The 25,587-nt window shown below is 45.3% G+C and overlaps 1 protein-coding gene and 1 long non-coding RNA gene across 17 annotated transcripts in view; one reads left to right on the top strand and one right to left on the bottom strand.

Annotated features, from left to right (window-relative positions):
• The window catches only part of LOC128349577 (uncharacterized), a 57,853-nt gene extending 49,673 nt beyond the window's left edge, over window positions 1-8,180 (top strand). For all 3 annotated transcript variants that reach the window (XR_008318856.1, XR_008318855.1, XR_008318854.1), the window contains 2 exons: window positions 4,663-4,778; window positions 5,996-8,180. This is a non-coding gene — a long non-coding RNA (uncharacterized LOC128349577). The remainder of the gene's footprint in view (window positions 1-4,662; window positions 4,779-5,995) is intronic.
• NLGN1 (neuroligin 1) overlaps window positions 1-25,587 on the bottom strand; it is a 987,462-nt gene that overhangs the window by 87,415 nt on the left and 874,460 nt on the right. The window lies entirely within an intron of this gene.

Below are 25,587 nucleotides of genomic sequence, written 5' to 3'. Positions count from 1 at the left end.
AGCAAATTTCCTGGGAGCAAAGCTTCCCTGGTGTGCCTCTTGTCTTCTCAAGAGCTGCTTCCAAACTGAGCCAAATTTAGGAATGTGGCCCAACCAAAAGCTTTGTAACTCACCTGCAGCTAATCACCATCCAGTGTCTCTTGAGGCACAACTGGAACTGAAACTACCCTGTCAAACACATTCTTATTTATTTTATTTTATGTTATTTTACTTTTCAACAAAAAAAGTTCTCAAAGCAGTTTACACAGAAAAAGAATGAGAAGATAGTTCCCTCTCCCAAAGGGCTCACAGTTTAAAAAGAAACACAAGATAGATAGCAGCAATAACCACAGGAGGGATGCTATGCTGAGACTGAATAGAGACACTTGCTCTCCTCCTGCTTGGGTAATCAACATGAACTGGACTCCCCAAGCCCTTGCAATATGATGTCCCAGGAACTCTAGGGAAGCAGATCAATACTGGAAGTTCAAGCACTAAGTTTGGGTACAGTTCTAGCTATCAAGGAGAGAAACAACCAAAGAAGGATGAAGTGGGTCAAGTAGTTCAGATGGGGATGCTGAGGACAGATGAAGATAGAGATGCAGACACTGAGAGACCACCCTGAAGATGTAAATTAAAAGCCCCATTACTGAGGAAGTTTGGACATGTGATCCAAGCTTAGACCAGGGGTCCAAGACTTCCAATGAAGTTTAAGTAGATCCTGAGTTTCTCATTTAGTAAACCCTGGAACAAATTAGGTGGAGATGAGGTTATCAGAAGAGACAAATCTAGAATAGTCCAAAGACTTGACCTGGACACTAAATATATGTGCTAAGGAGAGCAGCCTGTACATGCTTAGTTCACTCCAAGCAAGATCAAGCCACCCACATTACTGAGCCTGTTACACTGAAATCAATGCAATAGATTCATAACAGGATCCAGAAGAAACAAGAATGAAAATGAGCTGGTTTAATGAAAATTATAGCAATGCATTAACAACTAAGTTCCGAGATGTCGTGTAGCTTAGAAAACTACCATGTGTGACAACAGTGCATTAAACTTTTTAAATTCCAATTCACAGATCAATAAGAAGAGATTTTAATGAAAACATCACCACCACTTACCTAATGCATAGATACTCAGTTTCAGGTTATGAAATAAATAGAGGCAAACAGAGTTCATGGTCTCCACATTGCACAAAGAAAATGACACTGATGAAGTAATCTCTTGCTCTTGCCCATTTAGCAAAGATGATTGGGGGGCATTAAATGCAAATAAAAAAGTCTGATTCTAGACTACTTTCATTACCCAGTAATACCATCATCAACCAAGAATGCCTCTAATTCCCTCCCACGGGAGGATGAGATTAGGAGGGACTTTAAAAACTAGCATGTGTTTGAACATAAATGTTAAAGATTGTGTGGCACATTGCACAACAGAGAGGGTTGCCCTGGAGTTATGACTCTGAATGCCTATTTCATATTATGCTGTGAAGCAGAAGCACATCATACTCATGATACAATTGTAGTTTGAATGGTCTGTTATATTGATATACACATCCTTTTTCTAATCTCGCTGGGTTGTGTATCTGTTTTTTATTTCTTTTGTAAATTTACAAACATGTATCAGCTGCCTTTTGGCAAAGCCCCCAAAGCAGCATATAACCAGGCACACAATATTAAAGTGTTTAGTGAGTTCATTTAGATGACAGGCACCTTTTGAAGTAGCAATTCTTTTATATGTATTGGGAGGAAAGCACCTGTTCGTATCCAAACCCTAATGCAGTGCCTTTCCGGTGGCTGTTGCTGGTGCCTCCCTTGTGTTTCTTTTTAGACTTTGAGCCCTTTTGCTGGGAAAGAACAATTATATCCCCTTTCCTATGTCAACCACTTGGAGAACTTTTGTTGTTGTTGGGAAGTTACTGTTTTTACCTGAATCCAAGACTAGTTCCCCTCCACCCAAGTTTTTTGAAATTAGAAAATTAGGAGGCTGTCTTAAATTCAGAGTCCTGTTCCTTTCGAGTAAATGTAGATATAACCTGTATTTAACCTCAACTTTTAAAGGGGGGGGGGCATCTTAAACAGAGCCGTCTTCTATAATAAATTGCCAACATCCTAATGAAGCACCAGTGCTTCATAAAATGTGCCAGTGCTGTGGATGAGTTTCTGGCTAATGCAGCACCAGTACTCACATCGGGGGGGCGGGGCGGCAAGTTTCAACCTTCTCCCCTTTCTCTGGAAGTCCTCTGCATCATTAAAAAATATGTCCCTGATGGCTGCATAATCCTCAGGGAAATATTTTTGTGTGTCACAGTGAGTTTCCAGGGGAAGGACAGGTCACTGAAATTCTCTTCCTTATGCAAAGACTGATTCTGAGTTAGTTGTTCCCAGCACCAGAGTCTCTTTCAAAGCACTGGCACTTTGTTAGGATGTTGGCCAATAATAATACATTTAGAATAAATGCATAAATGCATAGAAGAAATAATAAATGCAGAACAAGTCAGTATCCGGAGTCTAAACAGGCCTGTACTCTCCACAGAAAGATGAAAGTTCACCCTTAAGGGCAAAGAGAGAATCCTCCTCCTCCTTTGGTTCATTGAAATGCACATGAGTTTGTTTCAAGCAGATCTAGAAAATTACAAATTGAGTGAGTTGGAAGGGAGGGGAGGGGTTAGAACACTGACGGTTGAATCTCAATTGGCTTTCAGTTTGATGTGGTGATAAGTAAGAAAACTCCACAAAATGGGAGACAACAAATTAAAGAAGAACAAAAGCAGGGTGGTGTTTTTTTCCCTCCTTAGAAGAGATCAACAAGATCCTATTAGAATGTGAGCCATTCAGTTCCTGATGAAGGATCTCCCCCAACCCCCCCCCCCCCAAAAAAAAAGCATCAGGCACAATAAAACAGTGGCACTTTGAGAAATCATTTTCTCCTTTTTTTGTTCTTTTCCAGCGATCAGAAAAAATCAGAATGTTGGATCTGATGGTTCAGCAGCTCTGAGTGGCTATGCACAGCAACTCCCATGGAGCTGCTGGAATATTGTCAATGTAACAGCCTGCATCCAGAGGCCAGAGACAGATGCACTGCTGGCAGACAAACTTGGCAACTATATCAACTATGTCAGTGGGGATGCTAACATGCCCATCACTAAGATGATAGAGCCTCTTGCATGATGCTCCCAGAGCCAAGAAGTCTGGGGGAGAATTGAGAGCTGAGTTGCTGAAAGGGACATTTGGTGGGCAAAACTTGTATACCACCAGCCCTGAATCCAAGTCTAGGGATGGGCAAAATTATTCGAATTTGAATTTATTCGACTTGAATCTGGGTGATTCGAGTGATTTGGATTTGAATCGAGTCACCCCTTAAAAGGGAAATTCCTTTCAAATTTGAAAGCCATATGGCACTTCTTTTAAAACACTTAGCCCACCTGATTGGTTAAAAAAGGAACCCAAACTGTTGAATCAATTCAAATTCAATTCAAATTGAAATCAAATTTTCAGACCAGATTTAAATTTGATCCAAATTCTAAACGGATTTTCAGGATTTGATCCACATTCAAAATGAATAAAAAATTCATTCTGTGCACATCTTTATCCAAGTCTTTGTGTGGAGGAATATGCTCTATCAAGGTCATTTTAGAAACTTCCACTGGTTTAAAGTGCAATCGCTAGGATATTGTGGGGATAAGATCATCTACAGATATAACCCCAGCCCCATTTGATCAAATGGCCTGGAAGCTGGTTAAACTGAGACCCATATGAGCCTACCAGAGCTTTAAGCTCAGTATCTCAAGTCTTGCAGTCTGGTCTGCCACTATCTCAAATTTCACAGTAAGGTACCAGGAACAGGGGATGAGATATTTGCTGACATCCCAACTGACATCATTCCATGCACTTTATCCAAATCTGAGTCCCAGGTTCAACAACAACAAGTCTGGGGCGGGGGGGGGGGGGATAGAGTTGCTGAAAGGGACATTTGGTGGGCAAAACTTGCATACCACCAGCCCTGAATCCAAGTCTAGGGATGGGCAAATTTATTCAAATTTGAATTTATTCAACTTGAATCTGGGTGATTTGAGTGATTTGAATTTGAACTGGTTCAACAACAAACTGGTTCCAGCCCCGGTTTGGCTCGAGGTCGAGCCACATTTTTTAAGGACTTACCGACTCCAGGGGTTGCTGCAGCAGCCATGGTGAGGGATCTTCGGTGGTTCCCATGTCCTTGTTTGGTTGGTTTTGGGCCCATTCTGGGCCTCTGTGTATGGCAGTGGCCATTTTGGAGGCCGTTGCACATGTGCAGTGGCAATCTGCCTGACCAGGGCAAAACCCCCAACTGAACTCGGCCATTTCGAGACCGGGGGGAGACTAGTGGGGGAGGGGGGACCACTGGAGAGACACACAACCTGCAGTGGTGATAGCACCTCCGGGAGGTGGTGGGTCTTCTAAAAAAATGAATTAACATCAAATTTGAGCTGAGTGGGGGGTGTTCGGGGGTGCACAAAACCAAACATGCCTGGTTCTGTTTGGATCTGGTTCAGACTTGAACCAAACCGGGCTAACTAGTTTGGTGCACACCCCTATTAAGCAAAAAATGAAGGCGGATCACAGAATGGAAACTGGGACCCTTCTTTCTTTAAGCCTCCCTCTTTTTCCCTCTGTGATTTGAGCACTGTTCCTTCCACAGCGTGGGTGTGGTAGCCTGCCTACATATCAGCTTTTGAAACAGATTTGAACACACAAGACCAAAATGCCCTGGCATGAACCAAGAATGGAAACTGGTTCTTCTATGCAGAAGTCAAGGTGATCTCAAACAAAGTTTCTGTGGTTCGTTTAAAATGATTGAGTAATTCAAGGTGCCACATGCAGAGATGTGTCACTCAAATGGTGGGCAGGTGCTAACATTTCCAATTCTCACCTACCCACCCCCTCTTCACCAGCCTGCTGTTTACATGTTTTGGCGATTGTGACAATCTCCTACAATGACCTGCTTCTGAAGTACCAGAGAAAACTTTGAACAAAGTTTGGAAATGCATGTCATTCCTCAATAAATTATGTCAGGTTGCTTTTTCACTTTCAACATTCCATGTTGAAATGATTGCTGCCAAATACTATCTATTTCTAAATAATGAGAGAAGGCCTGCCATTTAGGGGTAATTACTAACTTCTACCCATTTCTAAAGATAGTGGCAGAAGGTTAGGTGTGATCTGCACAATGACTCATTTCATGAGGACACGATGTGCCTTTTTTCTTTCTTATAGAACCTGTCAAAAATCAAAGACAATGCTTTATGCCAGGAAATTAAAATTCTCCAATTTTAGACCAAAAGGCAATTTCTAGAAAAATGCAGAACAAGTGTACAGCATACAGCGGGAAGAAGCAGCAAGTGCTGTAACATGACCCTCTATCTCCTACCTTAAAGTATGGAAACTTTGTTCTGCGTTCTGATCTAGATGTTTGTTATTTGAGCAAATGCCTAATAACAGATATTTATTTATGGAACTGCTGGGGTTGCCCCTTGCTCCATCTTAGTCAACCTCCCTAATGACTTTCCTCAACAAAATGCCATTGGCTCTTGTTTCTGTGATGGAATCTGAAAGTTCAAACCAGCCAGTCCAGATAGACTTTAAGTTGCTTGGCTCCTCTGAGAGCCACATTCATGCTCTTCAATATAAGTATGCCATTACTAAAGACATGGTGAGCTACAAGTGATGGAGGGTATGTATGTACACTTGTTTTGTGACTTTGGGACAGGAAGATGGAGAAACTTTTCCAAGTCTGAAGTACTGCTTTTTATGAAAATATAGCATGTTTTCATAAATATAATACTGGGCCATGCAAAGTTCACACTCTGGTGCTGTTTCTAGTACTCTTTCTTCAGAGCAAATGGAATAATTCTATTAGTCAAGGCACATGGCAATAAAGCCTAAGATGTACAAAAGTTCTCTTGATAAATTTTGCCAGTTTTATTGAAGCTCTTTTGCTCACCTCAAATCCGTCTGATATTTCACTCACCTAGGAACCTCACCTCGACATTTCAACCAAAATTCCATGGCAACTCTTGGCTGGACCTGAGACTGATTCAAGCACTGGAACAGGATAAGCAATCTGTGTTGTTGTTTTCTTTCTGTATAGCTAAACTACAGTATGTTTGTTCCCGTAAATGAGCAGGTTCACACATAATGCGGAACCTACTTGCAGTCCTGGTCACCCCATTGTCTGTGATTGTGTGAACCCACCCTAGGCAAGCACTGTATGTTCCCTCAGGAACCTAGATGTGTAATGAAGAATTGGAGTTGGCTCCAGCTTCCAGAAGTAGTAGTTCATGCTACTTCTGAACACACAGAGGCTGTTCTCACATGCAGGCAAAACCAGGCTAACGAAGCCAAGCCCAGTTTTGCCTGCGTGTGAGAACCACTGAGATTGCGCACGAACCTGATGGTGCCTTGGCAGCAAACCCACCAAGCCAGCAACCCTCTTAGACTGGGTTACGAAAGCTAGCGCTCTCTTAGCCCGGTTTTTAAAATCATATGCCTGCTGGGAGACTGTGGGTCTCCCAGCCGGCATCAGGGGAATCCCCATAATGCATTGCACATTTGCATGGTGCATTATGGGAGCTCCAGAGGCTGGGACGAAGCGTCTTATCCTCCAAACCTCTGTGGCAACTGCTGGCAATTGTATGGATGGGTGATCCGCCCACCCAGGGAGAGTAGAGGGATTGTCTGCCGGGAGGTAAGAGCAAGCAGCCTGCCTCCTCGCTCTCCCTCGAGCCCTTTCTCACTGATCATCATGATCTCACCGACCATGAACCCCTCATTTGTTCCAGGTGAGCCAGTCCCCTCTGCAATCAGAACCAGTGGCTGTGAGGTGGATGATTAAAGGGATATTTGCCAGTCAAAGGGCAGCACAAGGCAGGCAGGGATAGTGTCCAGGGCCTCACTGGGAGGCATGGAAAGGGGGGGATACATTTGGCTCAACTTGGCTGTTTCAACAAACAGGTATATGACTGTCTGCATAGCCTATTTCCAGTTCTGCCTACAACTTGGACAGCTTGAACCACAGCTTCCCTGCTATGTATGAACCTGCCCAATGTCTCTCACTGAATAAATGCTCATATTCACCTACAGTAGCTAAGATTTCAGGAGGGCAGTGGGGAAACCTTCGAGACTTACCACTAAATGTCAGAAACGGCTGCATCATCAAGCTTGTTTTGAAGATATATCAACATGGTTTGTAGATGTCATTGATGTTTATGAAGACATGGAGGCTATTTACATGATGGGCGGAATTCGGGCTAATGGAGGCTAGCCTGATTTTCTCCCATCGTGAGAACCACCAGGCTCAGCTGCGAGCCCGGCAGTTCTTATGCGGGTAACCCGCTAAACTACCCCTGCCCTTAAACCAGGTTTGCAGAGCGAGTGCTCAGCAAACCCATTTTTTAAAATTGTGTGTTGCAGAGGCACAGCTCCACGCCGCGGCAACTTATGAGGAGACCCCTGATCGGGAGGCTGAAAAGCAGCCTTTCGGCTCGGGGGTCTCTCCAGCATGCCCTGCGCACTTGCACAGGGCATGCTGGAGCTTCCAAGGGCCGCGTGGCCCCCGAACTCCCAAGACCCCACCAGCTCCGTGACGGAGCTGGCAGTTGTGTGGGCGGCTGCTGCGGCTGCCTGGAGCAGACTGATTGCACATCTGCGGGGAGAGTGGGCTAAGCCCGCTCTCCCCGCTAACCCTCTCCAAGCAGTTCCCACTGATCGTGGGGAACTGCCTCATGGAAATGACATCTGGTCAAAAGCTAAAGATGTGGTCCAGAATCATCATCAAAGATTGTGTCATCAGGATTGTCCTGGATATTTTCCAACAGCAAATACTGACATTTACCAGTAAACGATGACTTTTGGCAATTATCAGATATTATTGGTCGTCTTTTATTGGTGCTGCTCCTGACTCTGTTTGCTAACTGACATGTGCTTCATCTCATTTTAAGGAATCTATAGTATCTGCAATCTAAACAAAATAAATCATTGGTGCCGAAGCTTAAATGAGCATAAGTTTATATTGTGTAATCTTGAAATAAACAACAAAAAATATATAGCTCCTGTAATTTAATGATCTACAACTGGCTGTGTTAAGCTCTCTCTCAGTCAATTGATGTCCATGTGTACTAAAATATATTTGGCAAAAAGTATCCTGTTATGATGAGCTTTTCTTATTTGCCTCTCCACTAATTCCAGTATCATACATAATTAATTCTAAGTCCTGAATACTGTATTAAATACATTTTAGAAATTACGAGGAGGAAGGAAAAAAGAAATAAGCCACTTGTCAACATCCTAGCTAGTAATTCAATAGCGTGGGCAAATCCCTTTGGTGAAGATGAATAAACAATTCATGTAGAATTACATTTCAGCTTCTGTTTATTGCAGAATGAGATAGTGGTCAGATGCTGTGCTTTATTAAATAATGACAGTCCAGTGGGTTTAGAATGAAGAGCACTCTCCAGAAACATTTATTTCTTCACAGAAAGGTCAGGCACCTCTAAGAAATCAGAGATGCAAGCCATAAAAGAGGCAAGAGCTGGCAAAAAAGGGAACACACACTGAGGCTATTCACATGCACAGCAGTGTGTGAAAGCCAGTAGGGCAGCAGGCCCTCTTAAGGAGCTCACCCTGTAAACGAGGTTTGGGAGTCCCAAAACCGGGCTTCATTGTCATGTGCTTGCTGTGGCTGCTTGGAGCTGCAGTGGACACACTGGGCGGGGTGGGGGGGACTTTCAGTAATGCACTGTGCACTCATGCTGTGCATTATTGGGGCTCCAGGGGGCATAGCAGCGCTTCCCTGCACCCAACCCCTGGAGCACCTGAGCAAGGTACAGGCGGACCGTGGGAGAGCCATGACTTGTCTGGGCGGCCAGTTCACCTGCCCAGCAACGGGTGAGTGCTTGTCTGTAGGGAGGGTCGGGCAAACCCATTCTCCTCGCAGACTGCCGAGAAGCTCTTCTCACCAGTTGTGAGAAGAGCTTCACTGTGTAGGTGTTGGGTTTCCAGGGCATTTCACTCTGGGGATTGGGTTTGAAGCCTACTCTGGGAAGAGCAGAAGCAGCTTCAGGAGGGGAGCAAGCTTTTCGAAACAGAACAACATCTAGCCTTTCCCCCCTTCAAACTAACTAACAAGAGGAGGGGAGATTTTGAGGGGCTGGTTTCTCTTTAAGGGATAAGTCTCAGTCTCTCTCTGTCTGTGTGTTATTTCCCAGGGCTAGCATTTGCCAGGGCTAGCAAACTCCAGTGTTTTTGTTGTTTCTGCCTGGAGGGTGTGGAGTCAGCTAGGGCTGTGGGAGGCCCCACATTGCTTTGACCCACATCCTGTGTCTCAGTTGGAAGCCTATTCTCTACATAAGAGGTGAAGGCCCAAGAGCATAGCGAACAGAACATAGCCAACAGGGGTAGCAAACAGGATGTTGGGGTTTTGCAGGAGTTTAGTGGGAAGTGTGTGGGGGAGTCTCGACAAGTCCCTGTGATCACAAGGAGCCTGGTGGAGAAGAGAAGGTAAGTACAAATCCCTTCCTCATATAATTACTGAACTCTCCCTCATATTCTTGAGAAAGGCTGTTTGTATAGTTAAATAGCTGACCATTACAGCTGAGACCTATCCTTCTAATAAACTTTCTCTAAATACTGTAAACAGCCAACAAAACCAGTACAAAGAGAGAAAGTCAGCAGGGGAGGGGGCACTTCCCAGTGTATTGCACAGAGTGCCACATGTATGACTATTTGCCCCATGGGCAGAAGTCATGGGTGTGTGCTCAGTGCAAGGAGCTCCTGACACTCAGGGAACAAGTTTGTTCCTTTGAGACCAAGGTGGCAGATCTGGAGAAGCTCAGAGAGACAGAAAAGCATGCAGATAAGACCTTCAGGGATGTGGTAGAGGCATCCCACTCCAGGGCTGATAGCTCCTCTGCTGTCAGGGAGAATGAAGGTCTTGGGGAGGGAGGACATCATTCTGAGGAAGAGGGAAATGCTCCTTTAGAAGGGACCCCTTCCATGGATGATATGGCCCATATCCTCTCACACAGGAGATACTCCTCCAGGGGGGTGGGGGCCTCCTTGTAGTGGGTGATTCAATCATTAGAGGTATAGAGAGATTGGTTTGTGACCCGTGTGTGTTGATCGCACAGTTACTTGCCTGCCTGGTGAGAAGGTTGAGGACATCACACAGCGTCTAGATAGGCTCTTAGGCAGTGCTGGGAAGGCAGCAGCTGTCGTGGGGCACGTTGGCCCCAACAATGTGGGGAAATGTAGCTGGGAGGTCTTAGAAGCCCAATTTAGGCTGTTCGGTAGCATACTGAAGTCCAGGACCACCAACGTAGCATTCTCAGAAATGTTAGGCACTGGGATACATTTTGGGGCAAGCAAGGCCTGTACAAAAGGGATGGGCTGCACTTGAACCAAGATGGTACCAGACTGCTGGTACTTAAAATCAAAAAGGTTGCAGAGCAGCTTTTAAAATGATGCCTGGGGAATAGCCAACAGGAGCTGGAAAGTATCCAGTTCAGCAAATGCCATACTTTAAAGTGCAAGGGTGAAAAGGATTCATATAAAACAGAACGAGACAGAGCAGAAACACATAAAGAGCAGGCAGAAGGCTGTGCCAGCTGGTCAAAGAGTCAAAAGAAAGATAGCACACACCAGGTAAGAAATTCAGCATACAGGTGCTTATATGCCAATGCCAGAAGCCTCCAAGCCAAGATGGGTGAGCTGGAGTGCTTGGTGGCTAACACAGAAATAGATATAGTGGGCATAATGGAAACATGATGGAACTGTGAGAACTGTGAGGGACACTGTTATCCCTGGATATAAACTCTATAGAAAGGACAAGGTGGGGCGCCTTGAAGGTGGAATAGCACTGTATGTTACAGAAGGGACAGAGTCTAACAAGGTAGAAAACCTAGGTGGACCGAAGTCCTCCACAAAAACCCTGTGGGTGACAATACAAGGCCTAAAAGGAAATGTGCTACTGGGGACATGCTATCACCCTCCAGATCAAAATGCTGACAGTGACTGGGAGTTTCAGGAGGAAATCAGAGAGGCTTCAAGGAGAGGCAGGGCTATAATTATGGGTGACTTCAATTACCCACACATAGCCTGGGTAAATTCACAGTCAGGTCATGACAAAGAGGTCGAATTTCTAGCACAGCTGAATGACTGTGCCCTAGAACAGTTTGTCTTGGAACCAACCAGAGAGAAGGCGACCTTGGACTTAATCCTGAGTAGCATCCAGGACCTGGTGTGTGATGTCAGTGTCATCGACCCTTTAGGGAAGAGTGACCATAGTGCCATCAAATTCAGCATACATGTGGGAGAGAATCAGCAAGGATGTCTAACACAAACACTTTGAATTTCAAAAGAGGAAACTTCTCCAAAATGAGGAGTATGGTGAAAAGGAAGCTGGAAGGGAAAATCAGGAGAGTCACTTCATTCCAGAATGTACGTAGGGAGTTTACTCAAAACCACAATACTATAAGCCCAGTTAGACTGTATACAAAAAGGGAGGAAAGGTACCACTAAGTCCAGGAGGGTGCCAGCATAGCTAACAGGTAAAGTCAAGGAAGCCAGAAAAGGGAAGAAGACTTCCTTCCAAAATTGGAAGGCCTGTCCAAATGAAGAGAAGAGAAAAGAACACAAACTCTGGCAAAAGAAATGCAAGGGAACAATAAGGATGCTGGATTAGATGGGCCTTGAGCCTGATGGAGCAGGGCTGTTCTTATGCATGATAACTTGGACGCCTGTTTTATCTCAATATTTTGAATAAGAGATGACTGTAATAAAATATTTGGTTGCTGAATTTGTGGTGGTATATGAAATGCTATCTTATCTGCATAGGAAGCTGCCTTTTACAAGTCAGACCCTAAGTCTGGTGTGAGGTTCCCCCACATCTTCCATCCCTTAATCTGCAGGACCCCCAGGTTGTGATCTGATATACAAAACAAACCCTGCATAGAAAGGATTTATCCTGGTATTCTTTGTGACTGCAACACAAAGTCAGCAAAACAACACACACACCCCCATTCACAAGGCTGATTCAGGTCAAGGGTTGAATGGAGATCTCACATGGCACCAGATAAAGTGATTAGTTAAACCAGAGGTGCACAACACAAATGAACAAACCATGGCTTGGTGTGTAGGACCCAAGTTCAATTTTCAGCACATGATTACATTAAATTTAACATCATTAATGAAAGCAGTTATTAGCTACTTGTGGATCTTTGCCCTCATCAAGGGGCCCACAAACTTAACTGAGGAGAGTGGCCAGAAAACAGGCCCACACTGCTCAGTCAGTGGAGTGCCTGGAGTACATGCCAGCCACCAACAAATGCCAAGTCCCTTTCTTAGATTTCTTTTAGACAGCAGTCCTAGGCCAGCTGACGTTAAGCATCACTTGGTACAGCATGGGATATATTTCTGAGTAAACATACAAAGGATGGCACTGCAAGACAGTTTCTGGAGAGGAGAGGAGAGGAGATGCCATGCCTCCTCTTGGAGAAGAGGAAACTAACCAGAAGAGTGAGCTTCCACCGTTCTGGGGAGTACTTTGCCCATGCCTGCTTGATGTTGCCAATCTTTCAGCCCACTCCATCCTCTCAAGCAGCAGCAAATGGATCACTCACTCAGTGCACTACTGCCACATACATCTCATCTGGTCTCAAGGGATATTCCTACATGGGAGCCATCAAAAGTCATCCTGCGGGCCAGATCTACTGCAGGTCAACTTGCAATGCCTGGGAGCTCAGCTGGGTGCCATTCTGCTTGAGGAGTGTGCCTGGGAGGCTGGGGTTTCAGCTTACATAGCCAGCCCATAGCCTCCCTCCCATTGGCCCTTTCAAAAAAGGCAAGGGGAAGCATCAGCAAGTCTCTCTGTGCCTGCCTGTCATTTCTAGGGCTACACAGAAACCAGTGCCACACTCAATGGAGCAGGGAGAAGGGAGTGGGATTCCTCACAAGCATGGTGCAATGCAAGCTGGGGAAAGTACCAATCCAAACAGAATAGACAAATCTAAGCCACAAACACCACCACCACCACTACTACTACTTCTACCACCAGTACCACTATCGCTACTACTACTACTAGCCACTGATGCTGTTCTCATGACACAGCCTAACCCAACCTGCCTAGCCCTCTTAAGAAACCCAGCTGTTAGCCAAAACTAAGAGTACGCTTGCACCTCGGTTACCAGTCTCATGTGTCTACTCAGGCTGACTTCAGCCTGAGCAGACACAGCGATGGGCAAATAGAGTGCCTATCTGACGGGGGAGTCCTCAAAGCAACATGTGTATTGAACATTGCATTGTGGGATATCTGGAGGCTGGAACATCAAGTTCTAGCTCTGGCTCTGGATCCTTCTGTCCAGCTCTGTGCCTCATGGAGCTGCACGGAGCAGGACTGCCTGTGTGGGTGTGCTGGAGGCATGCCGAAGACGAACAGTCTGGACGTCTGGGGGAAAGGTAGGTTATGAGCAGCCTTCCCCCCATGCCTTCCTAGCTCACCCCTGGCAATTGTGAGAATTGCCTCATTAACTACAGCTACTAAAGTTGTCCCTCGCCAACCACAGGGGTTCCGTTCCTGGAAACCTGTGTGGTTGGCGAATTCACAGGTGGTTAGGCCTTGAAATGCATTGCAAACAGGGGGTTGGGGAAAATTGTGGTCATGAAGAGACCAAAAAACAAGGTAAAAAATGAAAATTCACTATGACCCCCCAAATAACCCCCTGACCCCTGGAAATGACCCATGACCCTTGCAAATAACCCCCAACCCCCCCCAATCCCTCAAAAGTCACCTCAAATGCCCCAAAATCACCCTGTGATCCCCAGAAATCCCCTGACTCCTGGAATGACTCCTGACCCCAGAAATCCCCCCCCAAAAAACTTCCAGATTACCAAAACACACAACAACAACAACAACAACAACAACCCTTGCCAAACCGCAGATACTCAGCTTGCGGTTCATGAGGTCACAATTTCCCAGTTGTGGATACTCAAATTTGTGATTGGAAAGACCATGACTGGTGAGGGACAACTATACTACAATTTGTCTAGTGTTTATATAATGCATTATAAGTCTTTAAATGCTTTATTTGACATGCAACCTTACCAGGGGCATCGGGGGCTTGCTAGTGGCCCAAGGGCAGGCTGATGCTGGTGCCCCCCCCCCGCCACTACTGCCTGTGCATGTGCACCAGTCGTGCCCCTTGTGTTAATGTCAGAGGCACCCAGAAGGGAGGATGTGCAATCCCTCTCCTGCTTGTTCCCAGCCAGTGCTTAATTTGCTGATGGTTGCTTTCCTCGTTCCGAGAGAGAGAGAGAGAAAGTGCCCAGTAGGTGAACAAAGCACTAGCTGGATGTGGATGAGAAGACTGCATCTCGCTCTCCCAAGCAATTAACCCCTCATTTCACTGGCTGGGAGGAGGACAAGTGGTGCCCCAGGGGACGGGGGACGGGGTATTGCGGTCCTTCATGACCATAGTGGCCCAGGGACATTTGTGCCCCCTTGTCCAATGGTGGCTACATCACTGATCATTGGATGTTGGTTCCTCACTATTTCAAGATCCTGCTTTGGTTCCCATTCTGGGGATCTTTAAGGGTTGGTTCAGACAATATGGCTGGCTGGTTCCTCCATCATGTGAAGGGGAACATATGTGCACTCATGTGTCTTCCCTATGTGGAACACTGTCCCACCACTGCATAATCATGCTCGATCCATCCCTTACCACACAATTTAAATATTACTTTACAGCGGTTTGGATGTCCCAGCTTCTGGTGTCAGAATGGAGGGTGGGGTGGAGTGGCTATACACATGTTCCTTTACATGAATCAATGGGCTGGTTAAACATATCATTTGAACCAGCCCTGAAAGGTAAAAGATGCAATGTTACCTCAGTTTTTTTCAGATACACTGCCAAGCAAGAAACCTGGATATGATTCGAAGTGTATACTGAGTCAATACCAGCATACCTGTGCAATAGTGTTGTTTGGAAATAATTGTATACAAAACAACAACAACCCTTAAGTGTACACTTGAACAAAAAAAAGGTGTGAAGCTGCCCCTCAGTGAAAATTGTGAGAAAAAAATGTCCAGCTTCAATCTACTGTATTTCTAAGAACAAAAACAACCCCATACCCACACACAAGTATGCATGAAAATCCTGAGGAGATTACAGCAGGAGTTGTTAGCTTTCTCAATTTTTATTTTTATTTTTTGTAATAAGCATGATTTCTGGTGAGAACTGAGATTTGCCACCTCAAGCAAAAAATATTATCTTTTGATGGATGTCCATAATGGAATTGTGAGATGTCAGGAGGAAAACCTCAGATCTTACAGCGTGAGGAAGAAATGCCCAACCTGTAAAAGCAACAGGATGGAATCATATCCTGGAGATGTTCCAACATCAAAATGAAGATGAGAATTGGGCCTTAGTTTTCCTCAGCTCGTTTGTTGGAAGGCCCCAAACTTTAGATTATTTTTAAAAATTAGTTTTCATCTATATATAAAGTACTTAGAAACATCCTTGTCACTTGGATTGTTGATGGCAGAACTACTTCTGGTACAGTGAAAGCTAACATGCTCTGGCACAGGGTGTGAAATTCAGTTTTTAAAATGACCTTGGACTCCCGAAGTATTAATTTGATAGGAGCCAAAGACTCTAGTCTCCATTGATAACCAAGTGTTCTAAAAAATATGCGGGACTAGTTTTTGTCCTTTGCCTCTGACTGTCAGTTAGCATGAACTTCAAGTGGAGCTGCAAAATTAAAAAACAACAACAAAGTTTGGAAGCAAAAGACATCACAAGGCAAAAAGATTATCTCTCTTTTTTGAATATATGATGGCTTTTAAGCAACCTTCCCACCCACAAGCAATGAGAACTTTGATGGGGGGAAATGAAGATAAATTAAAGCAAAATAATTTCTGAGAGAATTAGTTGTGATATCTTTGTGTTAAAGGGGTGGGGGAAACTAAGAGATTCAGAGAGTAACTACACTGCTGGTGATTTTTCAGCCCTCTTGGATGTTTCATTAGATATGTCACTACCTGTGACTATATTGTACGATGACAGCATTAAAATGGGTTACAGCACTGTGGTATTTTACAAAGGTTCTTGTCACTTTTTATTTCAGTGCATCACTTTACTACCTGCACAGTTTGATTATAGCAAGGGATGGTTTCATTTATTACGAAGGCTGGGTGTGTGAGGAATCACTGCAGCATAGTGGGTGACTTTACATATAACATCAGCGTTGTGTACTATTGGTTCTCAGAGTACAGGTAGGAGTCAGTTTTCAGCGTTGGGAGGCTATGCTCTCATTGGGCATGTCTTCCAAAGTTACCAGTGTTGGCAGATTCTACCTTAGTTGTGGTTCTTAACCTGACATCTGTAGCCTAGATATCAAGTCATTTACAGATGTTGGGTTCAGAACCATGAGTAGGGCAAAATATGCCAACATTTGTGGTTTTGGACTGTTGAAGGGTGTGAGGAGAAACATTAAAACCTTCACACAGCAGAGTATGCGCTGGTGGTCAAGAAGTACAGCCCAAGAGTTTATCTGGAGACATTAGGTTGAGTCCAAAAAACAAATAAAGATTATTTATTTATTTATTTACTTACTTACTTATTTACTTACTTACTTACTTACTTATTTCATTTATATACCGCCCCATACAAAAAAGTCCCTGGGCAGTTCACAATTAAGAAACTAAACATCACATGCTAAGAGAGAGCCACAACATAAACAGACAGGCACTAGCCTTCAACAACAACTGAACAATTATAACGGACTTTTAACTGACCAAGAGGGACCTATTAACATAACTCCTCATGCTTCTAGTGGCCATAAGGGGTTACTGTGGTGCTAAGAGCAATGCTTTAGAATTCTCACACAGATAACCACTAGGGGTGTGCACAAAACTGGCTGGCCTGGTTTGGTTCAAGTCTGAACGGGACCTGAACTGGACTGGGCCAGTTCAGTCCAGCACCCCCTCAACACCCCCCCCCCCCAGTGTGGCTTGGTTCAGGAGGGGGGTTACGCATTTTAAAAACATAGAGCCTTGTTCCCTCCGGGGGTGACTAGTGCAGCCGCAGTGGGCCTTTGGAGGTGCTTCCCCCCCACTTGCCTCCGAAATTGTCCCCTCAGCCTGTTCGGGTGCTCTTTGGCCCATTCTGGGTGCTCTTTGGCCTGTTGGGGGCCTCACCCCCATCGTGGTGGACATTTTGGAGGCTGTCTTGGAGGATGTCGCACATGCCTAATGGGCCTCTTTGTGGCCTGGTCATGACCCAGGCTACGCTAAGGCCCATTAGGCATGCACAGTGACCTCCCAAATGGCCACCATGATGAAGGTGAGGCCCAGAATGGGCTGAGGAGCACCCGAACTGGGTGAGGGGGCAATTTTGGAGGCCAGGGGGAGGTGCCTCCGGAGGGACCCCTGTGGCCACACTAGCGACCCCTGGAGGGGGCAAGTAACTAAAAACATTTTTATTTCATTTTATTTGCCAACATCCATGAATGGCTGCGGGTGTTCGATCCAGCGCCAAACCAAACCGGAGGGTGTTTGGGCCGGCCCCGGATTGTCAGACTGAACAGGTTTGAGGTCGAACCTGTTCAACCTTGAATCTGTTTGCACACCCCTAATGACTGCCCAGTGTCAGAATAGCCTCCCCAACACCAGAAGTTGAGCTTGTGCATGCACTCTGAGAACTTGCAGTTCACAGCAACCATTCTCACCATGTGTGAAGTCACATATCAGACTTGTTCACATAGTCATTAACTGGGTAGGATTCTTCAGATGCATTGCTCTGCCACACATTCAATGACTGGTAGACCAATGTGCTAAACATTACATTAGTATATTTGTATATACTACTAATATATTGGTATATATACTAGTATATTAGTATATGTGGTATGTTTGATGTTGCCTTGAAAATAATGTATTGACAAGGCAAAATGAAATATATATTACAGAGATAATGCAACCATTGAAGGTACAAAGCCTTTCCCCCACGAAGTCCAGGCAGTGTACACAGTTATGTTTATCCTCACAACAACCCAGGGTCATACCGTGAGATTCATGGCTGAACAGGGATTTGAACCTGGGTGTCCCCAATTCTAGTCCAACCATTACACCACACTAGTTGGTGACATACAAGGTTTATCATCACAAGATGTGTACAAGAGAACCTTAAAGACTCATTTCTTTAGTCTGGCGTTTGTTGTTTTGAACTGAGTTTTATGTTAAAATGCCATTTTCATTGTTTTAATATTCGTTATTTATTTATGTATTTATTCCACTTATATGCCACCTGACTCCAAGGGCTCTAGATGGTTCACAAAAACAAACACAATTTAAAAAAATTAAAACATTCAAAGATTACAGCAATTTAAAAATTTAAGCAATTAAAATTTTTACACCTTCAGGGATTACTAAAAGCCTAGCTAAAATAACGTGTCTTAAGGGTTCTTTTTGAAGGCTGGTAAAGATCATTCCACAACCCAGGAGTGACTATAGAGAAGGCCCAGTCCTGAGTCACCACCAGACAAGCTGGCAGCATACGGAGACGGACCTCTCTTATGATCTTAATGTGTGGTGGGAATCATGCAGAAGAAGGTGCTCTCCCAGGTAAGAGTATCTAAGCGCTAAGCCATTTAGGGCTTTAAAGGTAATTACCAGCACTTTGTATTTTGTATTTTTTTGGGAGGAGAGCTGGTCTTTGGGTAGCAAGCATGACTTGACCCCTTAGCTAAGCAGGGTCCACCCTGCTTGCATATGAATGGGAGACTTGATGTGTGATCACTGTGAGAGATTCCCCTTAGGGGATGGAGCTGCTCTGGGAAGAACAGAAGGTTGCAAGTTCCCTCCCTGGAATATGGAATAGTTCCTTCCCTGTCCCAAGATAGGTCTGAGAGAGATTCTTGCCTGCAACCTTGGAGAAGCTGCTGCCAGTCTGTGTAGACAATACTGAGCTAGATGGACCAATGGTCTGACTCAGTATATGGCAGCTTCCTATGTTCCTACGTATTGCTAAGCAACTGGGAGTCAGAAACCCTTGTCAATCTACTGCAAATCACAGAGATCAGGAGATCCTGCTATCAGGAGAACCTTCTCTGCCTATGCAGTGTGCATACTCTTGGCATAGAGGAGGACACTCCAGAAGGTACACCTGCTGTCCATCTCCTTTGTGTGGGTCACGGTCAAGACAGGAAATGGCAACAAAAGCAACAGTCAGCACAAATTTTTACCGGCTTCCATGTTACCATATCCCTTGAAGCAGACTGGTAAATCTTATAATCATTTGTCTTTTTAGCCCATAAGCAGTGATAGTTTTTAATTGGGTCTCCTACAGCACCACATGCATCACCATAATGAAATCATAATGGGCCAGTTGTGCCTTTAATGACACCAGCATAAATCTCGAGCCATTTCATAGACTTCAGAGGAGTTGCTCTAATTTATACCAAAGGAAATGAAATACTGTCGCCACATTTCAGCATGCATAAATGCAGTTGCTGAACTTAAGGTTAAATTGGGGGGGAAAGCCTTCAGCCCTGCCACTAAGCACACATTCTCACTTCATTTTTATTTTCCTTTTCAGCATGATGCATCTTAAGTGAAGGAAATAGCACACAATGTTACTGCTGTTCAGCACTGCCAAATGTACTATGCCTATAAAGTATTGTGCATATGTAATCTTTACAATGCAGATTAGTTACCCCTCTGTACCCTTTATGTATATCTGTGCCAAATACTCTCCCAATTCAGTTTTAGAGTAGAACGTTGCAATTCTGGCAGGGTAAAAATGCTCCTGAAAAATAATTCAATAGTACCAATATTCACTCCGTTGATTCCCCCCTGCCTCCAGCTGTTGCTGCTTTGGTGTCATTCCGCCCCCCCCCCATCCTTAGTTTTTGTTTCTTCCTTCATTCCAAATTTGTCACATGTGTGATCCCATCAAATCACAGATCAGATCCGAATTCAAATCCCCATTCAGCCATGAAACTTACTCTGTGACTCTGGGCCTGTCACATATATTTCAGCCTAGCCTCCCTGACGGGCTTGTTGTGAGGATAAACATAACCCTATATGAATATCACTCTAGGCTCCTTAGAGGAAGAGTAGTAGTAAATAAATAAATGTAACCAATCAGATTTGACTACATTATAACAAAACTAAAGGCAATGGGAAACACAGGGAAAGGAAATGAAGAAGCAGATATGCTCACAAAGAACAATGAAAAACTGTCAAAAGATGGAGTTAGTATTTAGTATTCAGCAATGATGAGAATGTTCACCAAAAACTGTGTTCACTTTTGGAGTAATCCTAACATTTATCATCCTTCTTTGCTAACCACTGGTGTGCTTTAAATTGTGGATTTCTGCCTTCACTTTCCATCACACTTACGGCAGAGGAAGAAATTCTAATTCATATTTGAATATTAACAGAAACAATCCAGGACATTTTGATCCCAGGACAGAAAACACAGCACCACTATGATGATGATGATGACGATGACGATGATAAGAACATAAGAACAGCCCTGCTGGATCAGGCCCAAGGCCCATCTAGTCCAGCATCCTGTTTCACATAGTGGCCCACCAAATGCCCCTGGAAGCCATAGGCAGGAGTTGAGGAAATGCCCTCTCTCCTGCTGTTACTCCCCTGCAACTGGTACTCAGAGGCATCCTGCCTTTGAGGCTGGAGGTGGCCCACAGCCCTCTGACTAGTAGCTTTTGATAGATCTCTCCTCCATGAAGTTATCCAAACCCCTCTTAAAGCCATCCAGGTTGTTGGCTGCCACCACATCCCGTGGCAGAGAATTCCACAAGTTGATTATGCGCTGTGTGAAAAAGTACTTCCGTTTGCTGGTCCTACATTTCCTGGCAATCAATTTCATGGGATGACCCTGGTTCTAGTGTGATGTGAGAGGGAGAAGAATTTCTATCCATTTTCTCCACACCATGCATGATTTTATAGACCTCTATCATGTTTCCCTGCAGTCATCTTTTTTCTAAACTAAATAGACCCAGGTGTTGTAGCCTAGCCTCATAAGAAAGGTGCTCTAGGCCCTTGATCATCTTGGTTGCCCTCTTCTGCACCTTTTCCAGTTCTACAATGTCCTTTTTTTAGATGTGGTGACCAGAATTGTACGCAGTACTCCAGGTATGATGATGATGATGATGGTGGTGGTGGTGGCGGTGGCTATGTTCCTCATCATAACACATCCGTTACACAGTGTGCGGGCATGCGACCACACAAAAAGCAGAAGTACCAGTAATGCCCTCTTGAGTGACACCATCACTGGGTTTGTACCATCTGTGTTGTGCTGTGGAACATGGTAGTCAATGATGATGATGATGATGATAAATTTGCCACCCTTTAACAGCAGTACAACATCCCTGCTTGATACCTTGAAAAAGAGGAAGAGGGAAGTCAGCAAGGAAACATCTTTTCAGATGTTCTCCTCTACACACGCTAAGATTGTTCACACTAGGGATGTGCAAAAAATTTCAGGCACAGATCGATCTGTGCCCGAAACGAGCAATTTCGGGTGATTCGGGTCCGAACCGAATCACCCCCGATGTCCCCCGATATTTTTCGGGGCCAAGCCGAATCACCCTGATTCATGCCCAAAAAATTCGGGTGATTCGGGATGACGTCTCTTTGAATTTCCCGCCTTTTTGCCTCCATTGATTTGAATGCAAAAAGGTCTGATGTGACGTCAGCTCGAATTTCGGGTCACAGGGGCAAAATAGTGGGGTGGGGTGGTTGGATGGAGCCTAATGGATGGAGCCTAATGGATGGACCCTAATGGATGGAGGCTACCACCCAAATTTCAGGGGAATTGGGCAAAGGGCTGATTTTGGGGGACTTTTTGAAGTTTTAGTGTCTTTGGGGCAGTTCGGGGGCATAGCATGGGATCTGGGCAAAAAGAGTGGGGTGGGGTGGTAGTTCCTAATGGGTGGAGGCTACCACCCCAATTTCAGAGTGATTGGGCAGAGGGCTGATTTTGGGGGCATTGTTGAAGTTTACGCGTCTTTAAGGTTTTTCCCCATAGAGAAGCATTGAGGTGTCAGCAAATGTATAGCTTCATGCGGGGGGCAAAGGGGTGGCCTAGAGCACTGTGGGTTTGGTAGTAGTGCCAGGTAGGGTCAAGGAAGCTACCTGAATTTTTTCAAAGGATTTGGGCAGAGGGCTGATTTTTGGTTAATTGTTGAAGTTTACGCATCTTTAAGGTTTTTCCTCATAAGAAGTTATAATGGAGCTTTCAGCTGCCCCATAAGTGCACTTGGGGGGTGCTGGGGTGGCCCAGAGTGAGTGATGGTGTAGTGCACATAGGTTGTCAACCACCCCCATGGGTTTCTAACCCATGGGGTACAGGGTGCTGTTGTTTCTGAGGTGTTGAGTGTGGATTCTATTAGGGGTGAGTCCGAACCGGTCCGGCGGCCATTCTAAGGAATGGCCGAACTGCCGGACCGGTTCGGCCCTTGCTGGTTCGGGTCCAGGTGGGGGGGTATAACTTTAAGGGCGGGAGGGCTTTCTTACCCCTCCCGCCTCTTCACCCCCTCCAGCGCCCGTATTTAACCAAATAACGGGGCGCTGGAAACCAGCCGCCCCCGCCGCCGCCGCCCCCGCCCCCCCAGCAGATGCACATAGAAAGGTGCCGCCATACCCCTGCCGCCGTCGCCCTCCCAGCTGCCCGCCCGCCCGCCCGCCCAAGTCCTTACCCAAAGCTGGAGTAGTAAACGAGAGGAGCTCCCGGACAGAGCTCCTCTCGTTGGAAAGGCCTGATACAGAATGAAGGTGCTTTGCGGGCGCGCGCGCGCATGCGCGCACCGCAAAGGACGCCGGAGGCCCGGTCGTCGGCAGGGGTATGGCGGCACCTTTCTATGTGCATCTGCTGGGGGGGGCGGCAGGGGCGGCTGGTTTCCAGCGCCCCGTTATTTGGTTAAATACGGGCGCTGGAGGGGGTGAAGAGGCGGGAGGGGTAAGAAAGCCCTCCCGCCCTAAAAGAAAGGGCCCCCCTTCGGTGCCGGTCTGGACTGGTCCGGACTGTGCACATCTCTAGATTCTATGATAGCTAATGAGATTTTCAATGAAACACCATGAATCCACTCTAATTTGCTATCATAGAATCCACACTCAGAATACCTCTGAAACAACGAAACCCATGGGGGTGGTTGGCACCCTATGTGCACTACACTATCACTCGCTCTGGGCCACCCCAGCACCCCCCAAGTGCACTTATGGGGCTGCTGAAAGCTCCATGTATACCCTATGAGGAAAAACGCGTAAACTTCAACAATTCCCCCAAAATCAGCCCTCTGCCCAATCACTCTAAAATTGGGGTGGTAGCCTCCACCCATTAGGAACTACCACCCCACCCCACTCTTTTTGCCCAGATCCCACGCTATGCCCCCGATCTGCCCCAAAGTCACTAAAACTTCAAAAATTTCCCCAAAATCAGCCCTTTGCCCAATTCCCCTGAAATTTGGGTGGTAGCCTCCAACCATTGGGCACTACCACCCCACCCCACTATTTTGCCCCTGGGACCCATTTTTCTTACCCGAATCGATTCAGATTCAGATTTAATCCGAATCCGAACCAAATCAGGGGTGATTTGGGTAGCCCAGATTCGGGCACAGAACAGAACAGAACAGGGGTGAGTCAGTTCGGGTCCTGAACCGAATCACCAAAAACCCAAATTTCACACCCCTAGTTCACACACTCTTAGGGGCTGGAGCTGCGGAGGGCTGGGGGGAAGGCAGGATCCTACCCACCTTTCCCCCACATGATCCAGGGCCTGTAGAAGGTTCTGCTGCTTGCATGCCCACTTGAGCAGCAAACTGAAGGAGAGGCATGGGGGGAGAAGAGCAGTTACCAGATATCCCATAATGCACCACATGAGCAATGTGGTGCATTTGTATATATCCCAGCAGCTGGGCAGCTCCTTTCCCCTGGCTGTATGGTAAGTATGGCTGCCGGCAGCACAACCTGGGCATGAGGTAGGACATGCACGCACGTCCTCCTACCTCACTGTTAGCATGGGTACAGAAACTGGGCTACCTGCAAGAAGGGTGCTGGGACTGGGAGTTCCCACAACCAGCCCTACCCAGACTAGCACTGTTCTACTTGGGTAGGGCTGGTTGTGAGAATGACCTCATTGTCTAATCATAGAGAAGGGATCATGCCATTAGACTTGCCTCTACATTTAAAGCCAAAGATCGGGGTGGGGGGGAGGTACTTCTGCATGCACAGCTATATATTCATTGGTGTTCTATGTGGTCATGAATCCCTATGGTGAAGAGTATCTGATTGCATGGAGCATTTATGAGCCTATATAGATGTATATGTTGAGGTATTCCATTTCAGAACTTCAGCTGGGAGTGTCCAGAGAGAAGCACAACAATATGAGGAGTGGGACTAATACCACAGTTCCCCTCCATGTGTAAAGTGTACAGATGACATACTGTGCAACATTATTATTAATTATTATTATTATTTCTTGTTTACACAGTCAGACAGGTGTTATTGACTGGTTTGTTTTATCCAGACATCGAGTCCTTCCCAAGGACCTGCGATGCCAGAATTTTATTGTCAATTGTTATAGATATCGTCGCAGAATATAGGCTGTTCCCAGTAAAGCTGCTTTTTGTAATTGGCTGGTGGTGATTTCTGTGGCCCCTATGGTGTTGAGGTGCTCTTCAAGGTCTTTTGGGACTGCACCCAGGACGCCAATTACCACTGGGATTATTTTGGTCTTTTTCTGCCACAGCCTTTCAATTTCAACTTGTAGATCTTTGTATTTGGTGATTTTTTTTCTATTTCTTTTTCTTCTATTCTGCTATCCCCTGGTATTGCTATGTAGATTATTTGACTTGTTTTTCTTTCTTCTCTACTACAGTTATATCTGGTGTATTGTGTGGCAGATGTTTGTCTGTTTGTAGTCGGAAGTCCCATAATATTTTGACATAATCATTTTCTTCAACTTTTTCAATCTTATGGTCCCACCAATTTTTGGCTACAGGTAGCTTGTATTTTTTGCAGATGTTCCAGTGTATCATCCCTGCTACCTTGTCATGCCTTTGTTTGTAGTCAGTCTGTGCGATCTTTTTACAACAGCTGATTAGTTGGTCCACGGTTTCATCTGCTTCTTTACAAAGGCGGCACTTGCTGTTTGTTGTGGATTTTTTGACTTTTGATCTTATTGCATTTGTTCTTAGTGCCTGCTCTTGTGCAGCCAGTATTAAACCCTCTGTTTCTTTCTTTAAGTAACCATTCTTAAGCCATTGCCAGGTCTTGGTGATGTCTGATTTTCCACTTATATTGTGCAAATATTGACCATGCAGGGGCTTGTTTTTTCCATTTTTCTGCTCGGTTCCTGACTTGTTCTTTCTTGTAGGCCTGCTTTCTTTCATTGGTGTTGAATAGTTTCTCATTATTGACCATTTGAAGTGCATCTTCTTCACTGACCTTGATATATTCTTCAAGGCCTCTTTTCTCCTCCTCTGCAGTTTGATGGACTTGCAGCATTCCTCTTCCACCTGAGCTGCGAGGGAGGTAGAGCCTATCGAC

The sequence above is a fragment of the Hemicordylus capensis genome, chromosome 3 (assembly GCF_027244095.1).
Source record: "Hemicordylus capensis ecotype Gifberg chromosome 3, rHemCap1.1.pri, whole genome shotgun sequence".
In the NCBI taxonomy this organism is placed as follows: Eukaryota; Metazoa; Chordata; class Lepidosauria; order Squamata; family Cordylidae; genus Hemicordylus; species Hemicordylus capensis.
The sequence above is the reverse complement of the archived record's forward strand: the minus strand, read 5'-3'. Positions and strand labels throughout refer to the sequence as shown.